We start from the raw sequence: 14,699 nt of genomic DNA on the forward strand, positions 1-14,699 counted from the left end.
CTCCAACATTTTTCTCTAGTGGAAATCTGGATAAATTGAACTGGTAGAGTTGGGAGAATGATACAATAAGACTCCAGAAGATGTTGATATAAATATTAAAGAGTGTTTAGAAAAGAAGTGGAGTGGTCAAGGTGAGGGTGGAAAGCCAGGGTTTACTTGCTGACATTAACTATATTTGATAATTGTCTGCAGTTGAACTCAATTGTCTAATTGTTCAATTCTCCTTTGCACATAGCTCTGAGGGTGGAAGCTAAGGAGAGGGAAGGAGGGACTCTCTTAAATGGCCTTTACAATAAGCAGAGTCCTTTTCTTTTCTTTTTAAAATTTTAACATTTATTTATTATTGAGAGACAGAGAGAGACAGAGCATGAGCAGGTGAGGGGCAGAGAGGAGGAGACACAGAATCTGAAGCAAGCTCCAGGCTCTGAGCTGTCTGCACAGAGCCCGACGCGGGGCTCAAACTCACAAACCGCAAGATCATGACCTGAGCCAAAGTCGGACACCCAACCAACTGAGCCACCCAGGTGCTTTTTCTTGAAAAAGAATGAGTAAAAGCAATAGTTTTACAATCCAGGAAAAATGAAATGTCATGGGATACTTGAGTGGCACAGATGCCTACATCATCAGCAAGTTAAAATGAGAATGATAAGGGACTTGTTGGCCTTATCTCAGTTTCACATGCAATATCCCTATCATAAAGCACTAGCAATATCACTCCATGTATACCCACTCCCTCACATCTAGTTTACCAGAAATACACAGCATATTTTATATATAGAAACTTAAAAGTTACACACATAATAAGGCCTACCATTTAAAGAGTAATTAATATGTGCCAGGAGCTTTACATACATTTACTCCTCACAGGAACCCTGTGATAATAAGAACCAACATTATAAGTTGATAGATAAGGAACCGAGGTTTAGGGAGGTCAAACAACTTGCCCAAGGTCATATACCAGGTAAGTAGAACTCCAGAATTCTCACCTACGTCTGATAGTGGACTTGGGCCACACTGCCTCATATATATCCAATTTAACCACTGGCAAGCACTCTGTCTTCTGCCTGTATCATAATTTTTTACATGAGTAACACATACATGGCTTGTATGTTATGAACTCCTTTTATGTCCCCAATTAGATTGTGAGCTTCTGGAGGGAAGAGAAAGGCTTCAGATCCTCACTCAGTTAAGCAGTAACTAAGTAGAATATGTTTAACAAAGGACACCAGGAAGATGGCTAGAAATGTGGAAGTCTAGTAGTAAGAAAAGATAACAGAAGGGAGGAGACAGGAATATATTCTTTCAATAATTTAATGAGGACCTGGACTGCTGTTAGGTGCTGGGTGTACGGTGATGACCAAAGCCTGTTAGCGTTCCCACCCTTCACGGGACTTCTTTGTGAAGGTCTGGGTCATGATCAAGGATGTAAGTCACCCAAGGGACAATTTAACTCGGTGTTCCTCAGCAGAAAAGAAAACTAAGGAGTGGCAGGCCCCAGCATCTGCAGGGTTCTAGCAGTCCTGCAGCGCAAAGACATAAATAAGATAGAAGTATGCCAAGTGAAACACTTTTATATGATTGAACTTGACCGGCCAGAGGTTTAGGGCCATGTGTGAGGGGAGATAATGAGCGCAGAGAACCAGGCGCGCTTCCGAGATAAAGGGGTGTGGTCGCCCCGCCCCTGCTGCCAGCTTCCCCAAGCGTCGCTTCTTTCGCCCTGGACTCTGGGCGGTGAGGTCTTCTCCGCCCACCACGGGGAAAACGGGGACTGCTGGATGGCCCCCAACTCCTCACCCGCCCTTGTGAAACGTCTCCAATTGTGCCTCATAAGCAGAGTCCAGTCCCCGCGGGTGGACGGGGTTGTCTAGACTCCGCGAAGGCTCAAAAGGGAGGTCAGGACGGTGCCGAGGTCCCCAGAACATAAGCCAAACCCCCGCCCCCGCCATTAAGTCTCCTTCCCTTTTCCCCTCCTCCCGCAATCCCGCGGTGGTGCTCCTCCTCCAACCCCTCTAGCCTCCCGCGCTGGGCCTTGGGGGGGAGGGGGGGGAGGGGGGGCGGGACGAGCGGTCAAGACTGCGCGAGAGTACCGCCCAAATCCCGCGAGACTTGCCTGCTGCTGCCGCCGCCGCCGCCGCCGCCGCCGGCGTCGCTGCTGCCGCCTCTTACGTCTTTCCCTTTGACAAGTCGCCGCTGCTGCAGCAAAAATAAAGGACGCGGCCGCCGCAGCCGCTGCCGAGCCGAGCTCGGGTGGCCGGAGCCGCGCCCCACGCCAGCCAGCTCCGGAGCCGCGTACGGTAACGCCTCTTCTTCTGCCCTCCTGGCTGCCTGTGCGTGTGCCCGCCGGCCCGGCAAGGCCGGCCGGGGCCGTTCCCGGGCCGCGGCCGAGCGGGGCCGCCGGGGTCCTGGGTGGGCGGCAGGCGGAGGCCTGGGGGAACCCTCCCGGCGTTGTGCGCGTCCCCGGCTTCAGAGGCCTCCCGCCGCCTGGGCGCCTACAGAGCCGTCTTAGAAACCCAGCCACTCGCACAGGGACCCGCCCCTCCAGCGGCTTTTTGTACCTGTCCCTGGGCCCTCGGGGGTCGCGTCTCTGACCTTCTCCTTCACCCCTGTATCCTCTGACGAGGGCCTTCCCCCGGCCGGGGCTGGGGTCGTGGGGCAGCGGTCCGACCCTGTTTCGGGAAAGCCTCGACCCCAGTGCCCCCAGTCACCGGCCGCCTTTTGAGGTGGAGATTGGGACGACGTGTCTTTCTCCTTTGCTCTGCCTTTGGGTGGGGGCAGCTCATCTGGTACACCTTTCTCCAAATCTCCTGCCTCGGTAGAATAACAATTTATAATGCCTGTGCTACCAAAAGAGGAGACGAGATGCATTGTTTAGTCTCTGGGTAAGATGAGGATGATGAGGAAAAGAGTTGTCCCAGGGAACATGTTGAAACCTTTTCTGTGATGAGTGGCAGGTTCTTGGGAGACACGAGGACAGGAACTGGTACCACCTTTCCCAAGAGATTATGTAAAAGACCTGCTCTCCGGCCCAGAGAGCTGTGTGCAGGGACAGAATTTGCCTTAATTTTAAAATAATGTCTATAGTACTGTAGGAAATATGGATAATCAGAGTTATAGGAATACCAAATCTTAACTAACTCGTCCTTGTAATTCCATTTCCAGAGATAGCATTTCATGGTTAGCATTTTGGTGTATTTCCTAACAGACGCTTAATTTTTTCGAATAATACGTGGCTCATCATTGATTGGGACTTCCCCATTCTGTATATGTTTCAAAATGATTTGTTTTATTTGAGTCACTTGGGTCCACTTGATTAAGACTGGTTACTTGTTCATTATCACTGGTTGTACTCTGTCATCACTGTCTCTTTCATTGGACCCTCTTCCAAAATGATTGTTAGTTAAATGGTTTTAAAAATCGAAAGTTAAACAAGTGTTAACTGCTTGGATCTAGTACATATATGTTTTTACAGTTCTTTCTTTGGTGGGTGCTGAAAGGAGCAGTGTTTGGGGGAAGCAAACTATGATTATTCATGGTGGGGAGAAACCTCTTTTCCTCAAGGTTTTATAACATTGATTTTCATTGGTTATTTTTAGACCCAAATCATTATGTGACATTGTTTGTCATAGTGCCTTTGTGATTGGGATAGGATGGATACCTGCCTTTGATTATGCAGGTTTCTATGGTGTGAGTTTATACAAGCAAAATTGAGTGTCCTAAGTGTCTGTATGCATGTACACACACGTATAATGCATCTACACATGGGTATATCTTGGAAGTGAGTTCAAATGTATTATTTGAGAAAAGAAAGCATTAAGTAGGGAAAATAGTAGTCTTGTAATATTTCTTTCAAATTATATGACAGTATTACATAGCAGAATGAAACATCTAGGGAGGTTGAAAATCTAGTGGTTTTAAAAAACATGATAGATTGTCATTTGTCTGCAGTTGTTATTGGAATGGATTAAATGGCCTATTAAGGCCTTTTGTAATTCTAAACTTATATGAATTTTGTTTTTCCTGAGGTTCTCTTATCACTTTGCTTCTTAAATTTCTAGTCATGCTGTTTTGCATGTGACACTTAGCCATTCATTTGCTGGTCATGTATTCCACTCCCTATGCAGGCGTCCTGGTGGTGCATGGAGGAGAAAGCAAATGTGTCACTTAGTCTGTTTATTAATATAAACATCTTCTGGGGCGCCTGGGTGGCTTGGTTGGTTGAGCGTCTGACTTTGGCTTGGGTTATGATCTCACGGTTTGTGGGTTCCAACCTTATGTGGGGCTCTGCACTGATAGCTCAGAGCCTGGAGCCTGCTTCAGATTCTGTGTCTCCTCCCCTCTGTCTTTGCCTGTGCTGTCTCTCAAAAATAAATAAACATTTAAAAAAAAAAAATATATATATATATATATAAACATCGTCTGCAAATCCTATTTGATTAAAGGAATTTCAAAGACTTTGTTGTTGGTTGGTCTGGATTGGTTAGTAGAAGATGTAAATAATAAATAGCAGTAGAATTCTAAGGTTTCAAGCATTTTTTTTCCTAAAAGACATTTTTTCCCCCAAATACTCCTTAGTATTTAAATTAAAAAGAATGACTCTATATATTGAACAGTTGCACTGTTAAAATTTAGATTTTCAGTAAGATAATAGTAATGAAGACTTTGTGATTTGGGGTATGGAGAGAAGTTTGTGTTAAGATAAAAGCATATTGACTTGTGAAACATTTTGATTTTTATAGTTGGACAACTATGTAATAATAAGTAAAAAACTTACTATAACCTATTAACTTTTTTAATGTAAGTAAAACTTCCGCTTAATAGACAAATGAAATGCGTTGCTACAGGCACATACTGCAGATTATCATGATGTTGAAAACAACCAGTTGGCCACATCATTTAAAAATAAGTTTGCAAAGCCAGTGAAGTCACAACAGCTAGCAATTTTTTTTTTCGACTAAGGTCTAAGGGAACATAAAGTAGATAATTAATTTTTAGATACCAGATCTCATTTTTATGGTTTTAGTTTTTTCTGTTGTCACTTACTGGGCCCTCTAAATTAATCAGAATATTAAATTACAGATGAGATCCCTGAGCAAGGAAATATGACAGTTGCATAAGATGATCAATTGATGGATTTTATTTATTTTTAACTGTTTATTTTGAAATAATGTTAGACTTACAGAAATGTTGCAAAGATAGTACAGAGAGTTCCTATATAATACTCTTCATACATCATCTCCTGATGTTGACACTTTATATAACCAAAGTACAATGATCAAAGCCAGGAAATTAGTTTTGGTATAGTACTGTTAACTAAACTACGGACTTTATTTGAATTTCACTAGTTTTCCCCCTAATGCCTTTTTTTCTGTTGCAGGATCTAATTAATTGCATTTAGTTGTTATATCTTTCTTGTCTCTTCCAGTCTGTGACAGTTCCTCAATTTTTCCTTGTCTTTCATGATCTTGACACTTTTGATGAGTACTGTTAGTTAATTTGTAGACTTTTTCCCATTTTGGATTTGTCTGATGTTTTCTATGATTTGATTGAAATTATGTATGTTTACAAGAAAACCACAGAAATGATGTGTCCTAGGTGCATCATTTTAGAGGATACATGTTGACAGATCTTATTGCTAGTGATATTTTCACCTTGATTACTTTGTTAAGGTGGCCTCTGCTGTGTTTCCCTTATAAAGTTACTATTCATCCTTTTGGTACACGTCTTGGGAGGGGGACTATGCAGATAAACTGTTTTTCCTCAAACTTTCTGCCACTGATTTTACCATGCCTTGGTAGATCTTGTCCTCAACAGTTATTGTGTTGCTTACCTAATGGTGATTTTGTATTTTCTTCATTTTAAAAATACATATTGTTAGAATTCTTCTATTAGGAAGTGGTATCTCTTCCTCATTTATTCGGTTATTTATTTATATATGTATACTGTCATTGGTTATTTGTTTTATTCTACATGTTATAGCCCAATACTATTTTTTTTGTTACTCAAATTTCCCCAGTTTTGGCCATTAGGAGCCTTTTCATGTTGGCCTTCATCCTTATTCAAGAACTTCCTTATATTCTGGCACCATAGGCTATTTCTTGCTCATCTTGTACCTTTCCTTTTATCAGTCCTGGAATCAAGAACTTGTCTAAGGAAATCTGTTTCCTTTGATCAGAGAATAGAATTTAAATTAAGACCTGGATGGTAGGTGTAGTTAACAGGAGTGTCACTAATCCTAGGCCCTCAGAGGGCAGGGTTTGGAAATACAGGTATATATACTAACCCTCCCACACGTACAAATGAGTCACGCGCACACACACGCGCATGCTTGTTTATTTCTATATTTATCTTTCTATATATATTAAAAACCATGAGTTTGTATTGATAACTTCTACTCTACTCCAACACCACAGGTTCATTTTAACCTTTACTTGTTTCTTTCTTTTTTTTTTAAGTTTATTTTTTTTTGAGAGACTGAGATAGTGCAAGCAGGGGAGGGGTAGAGAGGGGGAGAGAGAGAATCCCAATTGGGCCCCGCACCTTCAGCGTGGAGCCCGATGCTGGGCTTGAACCCACAAACTGTGAAGTCATGACCTGAGCCAAAACCAGGAGTTGGCCGCTTAATCGACTGACCCACCTCGGCCCCCAATCTTTGATTGTTTCTTATTTGTAACTTTTTTCTGATAGTGAAGAATCTGGCTTTTGTTTTCTACAGAGAATGAGATAATAGATCATATCCAAATTACTTGCTGACTTTTATAATGCATATCAAGTAGTTACTGATTGCTAACAGTACCCTTATGAGATGCCTATTTGCTAATTAGAGTTCAGTGTTTGTGTCCAGTGTTTTTTTTTTTTTTTTTTTTGTCTTTAGCCTTACAGTATCTAGTCAAAATATTATTTTTTCCAAAGTTGTTTAGGTTAGTTCTTTATTTCCCCACTCCCTTTAGGGTGGTTCTGTTTTTCATCTGTAATGCAGTTAGATTCTTTTCTTTGTATTCCATTTTGGATTACCCCTCAATCCTGGTTGATTTTCATTATTGATTTATTTATTTTGGTATATGAAACATTGTAGTTACTAAACATTACTACATAAAAAGATACAGAGAAATATCACTTCTTATTCCTACTACCCCATTTCCACCTCCACTTCCACCTCCTTTTGCCCATCTGTTTTCCTTGCCTTGTAGGTAACCAGTCTCTTCAGTTTTTTTTGTTTATTCTTCTGTTATTTCTTTTACAGAAATGAACAGCCTGTGGTTTTTTTTTTTTATATTCCTTCTTTCTTTCTCATACAGTTTAAAAAAAATTTTTTTTGACATTTATTTATTATTGAGAGGCAGAGCATGAGCATGGGAGGGCAGAGAGAGGAGGAGACACAGAATCTGAAGGAGGCTCCAGGCTCTGAACTGTCAGCACAGAGTCCGATGCGGGGCTTGAACCCACAAATGACGAGATCATGACCTGAGCTGAAGTCAGATGCTCAACCGACTGAGCCACCCAGGCGCCCCTTTCTCATATAGTTTTAATTGAGATACATTTCACCCAACACAGAACTTACCTTTTTAAAGTGTACGATTTAGTGGTGTTTTGTGTATTCAAAGGTTGTGCAGCCGTTACAACTACCTAATTCAAGAATATTTTCACCACTCCAAAAAGAAACCCTGTATCCATTAGCAGTCATTTCCCCTACCATCTTCCTTAGCCCCAGTTAACACTAATTTAGTTTCTGTTTGTATAAATTTGTCTATTCTGGACGTTTCATGTAAATGGAATCATATAGTATGTGGACTTTTGTGCCTGGCTTCCTTTATTTAGCATAATTTTTTTCAGGGTTCTACCATGTAGCATGTATTAGTACTCCATTCCTTTTTATGGCTGAATAATACTCCATTATATGGATATATCACATCTATGCATCCAGTGATGGACATTGGTTTTCTATTTTTTGGCTATTGTGAATAATACTGCAAATGAGCATTCATGTACAAGTTTTTGTGTGGACATATATTTTCAGTTCCTTTGGGTATATACCTAGAAGTGGAATTACTGGGTTGTATGATAACTCTATGTTTAACTTTCTGAGTAACTGCCCAACTGTTTTCTTTTCCCTTCTTTCTTATATGAAGAGTAACATGTTATAGATACTCTTTTGCAGTTTATTTTTTTTACTTATTGGAAATCACTGGATATCCTGGAAATCACTCCAAATTAGTTCATTCTGTCTCTTTTTTAAATGTCTACTTATTTATTTTTAAGAGAGAGAGGGAGGGAGCAGGGGAAGGGCAAAGAGAGAGGAAGATAGAATCCCAAGCAGGCTCTGTGCTTTTAGCGCAGAGCCCGATGTGGGGCTTGAGTCCACAAACCGTGAGATCGTGACTTGAGCCGAAATCAAGGGTCAGACACTTAACTAGTGACTGAGCCACCCAAGGGCCCCAAATTACTTCATTCGTTTTAATAACTAGTCTTCATTCTTTTTTACAGCTGTATAGCACTCTGGTCAGTAGATTTATCTAATTTATTCAGCCATTCTATGTACATTTGAGTTGTTTCCTATATTTTGCAGTTATAAACAGTATCGCAGTTAACTGACCTGTGCATATGCAGTTTTGTACTGTTAGAGGTGTATCTTCAAAGAAGATTTCTATGAGTAGGATTGCTGGGTCAAAAGTTAAGTACATATGGTAGTCCTCCCCCATATCTACAGTTTATCTTTCCATGATTTCACTTACTGGTGGTCACCAGTGGTTGAGAAGCAGATGATCCTTCTCCTGATGTATAGTCAGAAAGAAGGTTAGTAGTAGCCTAACACTATATCACAATGCCTGTCATTTACCTCACTTCATCATATGTACCTCACTACATGTAGGCATTTTATCATTTCACATCATCATAAGGTTGAGTATGGTACAATAAAATATTTTGGGAGAGACCACATTCACATAACTTTTTTTTTTTTTTAAGTAAGTTCTACACCCAAAGTGGGGTTTGAACTTATGACCTTGAGATCAAGAGTCGCATGCTCTACCAACTGAGCCACCCAGGCACCCCTCATAACTTTTTTTATAGTATGCAGTTGACCTTTGAACAATTTGGGTTTGAACTACCTGGGTGCACACAGTACTATAAATGTATTTTCTCTTATGATTTACTTAGTAATATTTTCTTTTCTCTAGCTTACTTTATTGTAAGAATACAGTATATAATACATATAATGTCCAAAATATGTGTTAATTGATTGTTATTGGTAAGGCTTCCAGTCAGCAATAGGCTATTAGTAGTAAAGTTTTCAGAGAGTCAATAGTTGTATGCGGATTTTCTTTTTTTTTTTTTTTTGAAAAAATTTTTTAACATTTATTTATTTTTGAGACAGAGCATGAACGGGGGAGGGTCACAGAGAGAGGGAGACACAGAATCTGAAACAGGCTCCAGGCTCTGAGCTGTCCGCACAGAGCCCGACGCGGGGCTCGAACCCACGGACCGTGAGATCATGACCTGAGCCGAAGTCGGACGCTTAACCGACCGAGCCACCCAGGCGCCCCTGTATGTGGATTTTCAACTGCATGGGGTGTCGGTGCCCCCAGTCCCTGTGTTGTTCAAGGATTAGCTGTATTGTTATAATTGTCCTATTTTATTATTGTTGTTAATCTCTTACTTTACTTAGTTTATAAATTAAACTTTGTCATGGGTATGTATGTGTAGGAAAAAACATACCAGATATAGGGTTTGGTACTATCTGCGATTTCAAGTATCCACTGGGGGGTCTTGAACTGCTGTTTCAGGTATCTGCTGGGGGTCTCCCCCTTTGGGTAAGAGTAGATGACTGTATGTAGTTTTGTTAGATATTACAGAAGTGTTGTACTTGTTTGCATTCCCACCAGTAATGTATGAGAACGCCTATTTTCCTTATAACCTTACCAACAGAGAATGTGTTGTGCTATTTTTTTTCCAGAGATGACTGATTTTTAAAAATGCCCTGTAGTAATTTCAGTGACCTGAACCTATTGTGTAGGGGCACTTAATGCCTATGGTTGGTAGGTTCTTATAGTTTGAAAATGAAATACATTGTCCACTAATATAGTGCTGATACATGTATGTTATGTGCAGGTGAAATCAATTTGAATGCAATTTCTGGTCTAGCTGGGTTTGCTCATTGAAACTTTCTGCATTTAATGGAGTTGCTGCATTGATTCATAATACCTGTACTCTGAAATACTTCTGGAGTTTAACAAAAGATAGCTGAGATTGTAAGAAGAATATTCTTTCTTCCATAGTATGTATGATTTAGTAGTTTTGGTTAACACTGTGTGCTAGTTATTTTGAACACTGTACACAGTACATAGTGAAATCATGGTATGGTAGTTATTTGACCGGTAATGGCCATATCTGGAAGCTATTATATTTCATAAGAAAGAAGGTTAATCTTAAGGAGGATGCAATCGAGAGTTTACAGTTCTAGATTAGGATAATACCAGATGTTAGTGCGACCAAGGTACTAAGACAACATGAAAAACATCCCCATCTTATAAAGTAACAAGTTCTGCCCAGCTGGAAATTTAGGTTCTTTCCCAGAAAGAACACTTTTCCAAGTGCTTGGGACACATTAATGAAAAAAAAAAAAGAGGATTCTTTTTTAAAAAAATTTTATTAACTCTCATTGGCACACAATGTTACATTAGTTTCAGGTGTGCAGCATAGTAATTTGACAAGTCCATACAAAAAACAAAAAATCTCGCACTGGAGGAGCTTACGTTCTAGTAGTTTTCAGATGAACTGGTGTTCTCAGGAAAAGAGATGCTGAGTGCTGATTGTGAATGGAACCAATAGAGGTCTGCGTAGTCTTTTAGTAAAATTACCTTTGGTCCTATAAAAACCCCAAATGACACTTGATTTTACTAGTTACAAGGAGAAGGCCATGAAAAGTCATAGTATGGTAACATTATTCACCAATCTCTTTCTCTCTTAATTTAAAGGATTCCAAGTACTAGTGGTGCCAGTAGAGGTAGTAGTAATAGAATGATAATAATTGAATAATAGTATAGGTGAGTTTTTTTCCCTCAGCTGGGATTCCAGGAGAGAACTAAACACTAATGTTTTAGGACATTTGGACATGCACTGTATGTAAAGAATTAAGTCTTTTTCGCTGGTGCATCTAGAATGCCACTAGGTATCTACCATTCTTGGGAGAATTGAGAAAATATTTACTCCAGTATTCAGTTCAGGTTCTCTGGTTCAGATGACTAACTTCAGTTGAAAAAGGTCAGGGTCATTGTAGTCCAGATCTGTTTTTTTCTTTTTTTTTTGAACTCTGCCACTTGCTAGGCGAGTGATGTTGGACAAGTCTTAGTCTCTTAGTGTCAGTTTCCTGGTCTATAAAAGTGAGAGTAGTGGTAATTGCTACGTCATAAGGGTGATGTGAGGATTAAACAGTGAAGTCTTTCCAGTTACATTTATCCATTTCTATAGCTTTAAAAACTCTCTATGCTGATTGACTTCCACATTTATGTCTTGTAGCGCAGACCCTTTCCCTGAAGTCCAGGTTAGAGTTCATCTGCTCATTTCACCATTTCATTTGCCAAAGAGGCATCTCAAATTAAATTTATACAATAAAGAAGGTGTGATTTCTGTCCTTTTCATTTTCTCTGAATCAGCTCTTAGTAAATGGCAGAACTAATCAACTAGTCACTTGGGCCAAAAGCCTAGGTGTCATCTGTGATTTTTCTCTTTTCTTCAAACCCTATAATAAGCCCATCAACAAAACCTCTTGACTCTATTTTTTAAATATATTTCTAATCTGATCACATGTCATCATGTCTGCCTTATTACTTTGGTCTAAACCACCATTAACTCCTGCTTAAATAATTAACAGTAGTCTCTTAACCCTGCTTTCTCACTTGATTTCTGACAGTCTATTTCTACTTGTAGTAGAATGACCTTTTTAATGGTCAGATAGGCCACTCCTCTACTTAATACTTTACAATGACTTCCTTTTACAATTAAAGTAACAGCCCAATTCCTTGTGTTGACTTACAAGGTACCACATGGTATAGTTCATCCCTGCCTGTCTCTCTGTTCATTCCACCTGTGCTATACTGAACTCTTTATATTCTTTGATTGTGACAGGTACATTTCCAGGGCTTAATATTTATTTGTTCTTGCTCTGTTTGGAGTGTTCTTTCCTGAGATCTTTGTTTCCTCCCTCACATCATTCAAGTGTTTGTTTAAAAAGGAGTTCTCAGAGGTTTTTACCTCTTTAGAGAAATTGTTAGCCATCACACTGTAGAAAATAGTAATCATCTTTCCTCCACTCTCCTTTTCTCTTTTGTTTTTTTTATAGCACTTGTGCTTCCTGAAATTTAGTGACTTGTCTACTTGTTTATTTGTCTTCCTCACTAGAATGTAAACTCCGTGACACCATAAACCTATATAATTTACTCATTCTGGTGCCTCTAAAGTCCCTGATACATAGAAAGCCAAGAATACAGCTCTAGGAACTTGAGTGTGGAGTAAAATTGTCTCTAAATTGGATTCAATAATTGTACGTCTTTAATGTTTTATGACGAAGGGGAACTATTAAATCAGTTACACAGTGTGAATTTTTTTGCATTGTGTTATCACATGTGAAACGTTAAGATTTAGAATTTATGGGGCACCTGGGTGGCTCAGTTGGTTGACTGTCCAACTCTGGCTCAGGTCATGATCTCACGGATTGTGAGTTTGAGCCTGGCGTTGGGCTCTGCGCTGGCAGCTCAGAGCCTGGAGCCGGCTTTGGATTCCCTGTCTCCCTCTCTCTCTCTGCCCTTCCCCTGCTCATGTTCTGTTTCTCTCTCTCAAAAATAAATAAACAGTAAAAGATTTAGAATTTATACCATTATCAAGAGCAAATAATTGTGCATAGGTTATGCTAAGTAATATGCAAAAAAATAAGCTTGCCGTTCAGCTCTTTGCTTATTGCAGTGTTTGGTTATTCTCATTATAATGGTAGTGATGTTAATGAAATAGTAGTATTTCCTCTTGCTCTGGCAAGCTATTTGTCCTCATTCTAAACTCTTAATTTAAAGTCTGTTGGTTTTCATTTTGGGGGGTACATATTGTTGTCCAAGCGTTTTTTTTTTTTTTTAACTTAATACAGGTCATGGGCAGTGGGGAGTTTTATGTTATACAATTCAAGTAAATAGCTTTGCTAACTTGATAGTATTAGACATATAGGATAATCTATTCTAGAACTAGAAAGATTATATTATCTATGTGTTAATATTTAAAAAAGCAAAAGTATCTTTTATAGAAGATATCATTGATCTTTCTTATACAACCAAGTATTCATTCATTTACATATAATGAATTTTGTCAGTAATATGGCCAGATTCTGTTTTCTCAAAATTGCTCATTCTTTTAAAAAGAAGGAATGATGGGGTGCCTTTGTGGCTCAGTTGGTTAGGTCTTCGATTCTTGACCTTGGCTCAGGCCATGGTCTCATAGTTTGTGGGTTTGAGCCCTGTGTCGACAGCAGAGCCTGCCTGGGATTCTCTCTCCCTCTCTCTCTGCCCCTTCCTTGCTCACACTTTCTCTCAAAACAGATAAATAAACTTAAAAAATAAAAACAAAAAGAGAATGATGGAGAGATTTGTGTAATTCACTGAAGGTGGTGTGGTAGAGTAGACAGATGCACATTTAAAGGAATAATGCTGGGTAACACTTACTGAGCATTTACTGTGCACCAGGTATTATTTTAAGTGCTTTTATCTATTGTTTAAACCATGGTTAAATCTGATTGAATACAACATTCAACTTGTTTATTTTGCAGATAAGGAAATTGAAGCACAGAGAGGTTAAGTAACTTGTTCAAGCTCACACAGCTATTAAGTGGTGGGGGTGTGGATTAGAATTCTGTAACAAAGGGGGCTGTTGGCAGAAACTCTTGGGGGCAGAGTTTGGAAATGGCCAACCTCAGTGTGATGGTTTTGGCTGATCTAAAATCCTATCCAACTAATGTTTGAGCAAGACCATTCTACATACATGTTTATGAACTCATAGTGACAGTGAGACAAAATTTTTGGTGCCACATGTTGCTTTGAATTCTTAAAGAATGTTTCTAGTTCTGTTCTCCCAAATGGGGGAAATCGATGTGAGAAGAGAACAGCAATTGGTATATGGATTGGATATCACTACAGAAAGGTTAAATTTTCATATAGAAAGATGAAATTCTTCTTGGTAGATGTTGAAACCTAATGATAGTAGGGAGCAAGTTTAGCCTGCAAACTGTCTAGAGCACAATCAAGTAGTGAAATAATGACTTACATTTGTGTGTGTGCATTTACATACATATGCACACACATATGTATTTGTATAGTGTATATGGCTTCTAGTTTGTAAAGTACTTTGGTAACCATATTCTCAGTTGATCTTCTTAACACCTCTGTGAGATAGACAGGATAGAGACTCTGGTATTTGACAAGTTTCCATAGAGGAGAGAGGTAGCTTTGAGGAATGAGCCCCTGGATAACCTCTAGTTGCTAGACCCTCTTTTTTTTTTTTTTTTTAATTTTTTTAATGTTTATTTATTTTTGAAAGTGAGAGACAGAGTGTTAGCAGGGGAGGGGCAGACAGAGAGGGAGACACAGAATCTGAAGCAGGCTTCAGGCTCTGAGCTGTCAGCATAGAGCCTGATGTGGGGCTTGAACCCATGAACCTGAGCCGAAGTT

The 14,699-nt window shown here is 39.6% G+C and overlaps 1 protein-coding gene across 10 annotated transcripts in view; it reads left to right on the forward strand.

The window, feature by feature from the left end:
• The first annotated feature begins 2,146 nt into the window (after window positions 1–2,146).
• Window positions 2,147–14,699, forward strand: part of HERC1 (HECT and RLD domain containing E3 ubiquitin protein ligase family member 1) — a 185,545-nt gene continuing 172,992 nt past the window's right edge. For 8 of the 10 annotated variants that reach the window (XM_053223903.1, XM_053223910.1, XM_053223906.1 and 5 more), the window contains exon 1: window positions 2,155–2,294. The gene's annotated coding sequence lies outside the window, so the exon portion shown is untranslated. Of the gene's footprint in view, window positions 2,295–14,699 lie in introns of all 10 variants that reach the window. The other 2 variants (XM_027067475.2, XM_053223904.1) reach the window with 2 other exon arrangements.

This window comes from Acinonyx jubatus, chromosome B3 (genome assembly GCF_027475565.1).
Source record: "Acinonyx jubatus isolate Ajub_Pintada_27869175 chromosome B3, VMU_Ajub_asm_v1.0, whole genome shotgun sequence".
Classification (NCBI taxonomy): domain Eukaryota; kingdom Metazoa; phylum Chordata; class Mammalia; order Carnivora; family Felidae; genus Acinonyx; species Acinonyx jubatus.